Here is a 949-nt window from a genome sequence, read left to right as displayed (position 1 = left end):
CCTGCCTCTGCCTCCCGAGTGCTGGGATTAAAGGCGTGCGCCACCATCGCCCGGCAACACCTTTTATTTAAACATAGTAAGAAGTTATGCTGAAATCTATTTAGTGAGGTTGTATGTAGGCTTTCAAACTGCATGGCGGCAGGCAGTCACGTGGTCGCCCTTAGTTAAGATGGTGGTGGTCACATGATGCAAAGCACTGAGAATAACAAGAGAGAGAAACAGCATTTACAGGCAGAGGGGGTATCTCACCCCAGACAGGCTTAACTGAGGTGGGCGTCCCAGCTGGTCAGAGTTTAGCATGCTGGATGTATAAAAACTTCTCCATCTGCATGTTCACTGACAGAAATTAGAAAGCTCCCGTGTTGGGGTCTGCTGTTAGGTGGCCACTTTAGATTAAGGCCTATTTCCCATAGCTGAGGAAAAAAATAAGATAAATGAGACCCAATGGCTAACTTATCTCAAGCATCCTTGAGACAGAGCGAGGGTCGAGTGAAATGGTACAGACCTGTTGAAGGCCGGTCGGCACAGGGAGTGGGGTCCGGGGCTGAGGAGTCCGAGGGACAACAGTCCTAGACGAGAAACGAAATCTAGTCCTCCCCCGTGGGGAACTGCTGGAGGTGAATGTCAACAGAGCTGACATCCTGGAGGAGGGTATCTACCAGTTGTAGCCAGTGTTGTGCGCTGCGATGATGCAGTGGACAGGGAGCTGGAAAGTGGGCTGGTCCTGGTCTGGGTCCAGGAACCGCGTGTGCCTCAGCTTGTCTGCCCAAATGCAGGAGGGAACATGAGAGAGCCTGGTGAGTCACACACCAGTGCTACGATTTAGGGCATGAGAGGGACCTTGGTGGATCCCATAGCGGGTGGGGGACCGTGTGGGAAACAGAGTACGCCATGCAGAGAGAGCTTGGGTATGGGGAGTTTATTTAGTGGGTATTGGGGGGGTAGGGGG

The sequence above is a fragment of the Microtus ochrogaster genome, chromosome 21 (genome assembly GCF_000317375.1).
Source record: "Microtus ochrogaster isolate Prairie Vole_2 chromosome 21, MicOch1.0, whole genome shotgun sequence".
NCBI classification, from domain to species: Eukaryota; Metazoa; Chordata; class Mammalia; order Rodentia; family Cricetidae; genus Microtus; species Microtus ochrogaster.
Note: the sequence above shows the minus strand (reverse complement) of the source record.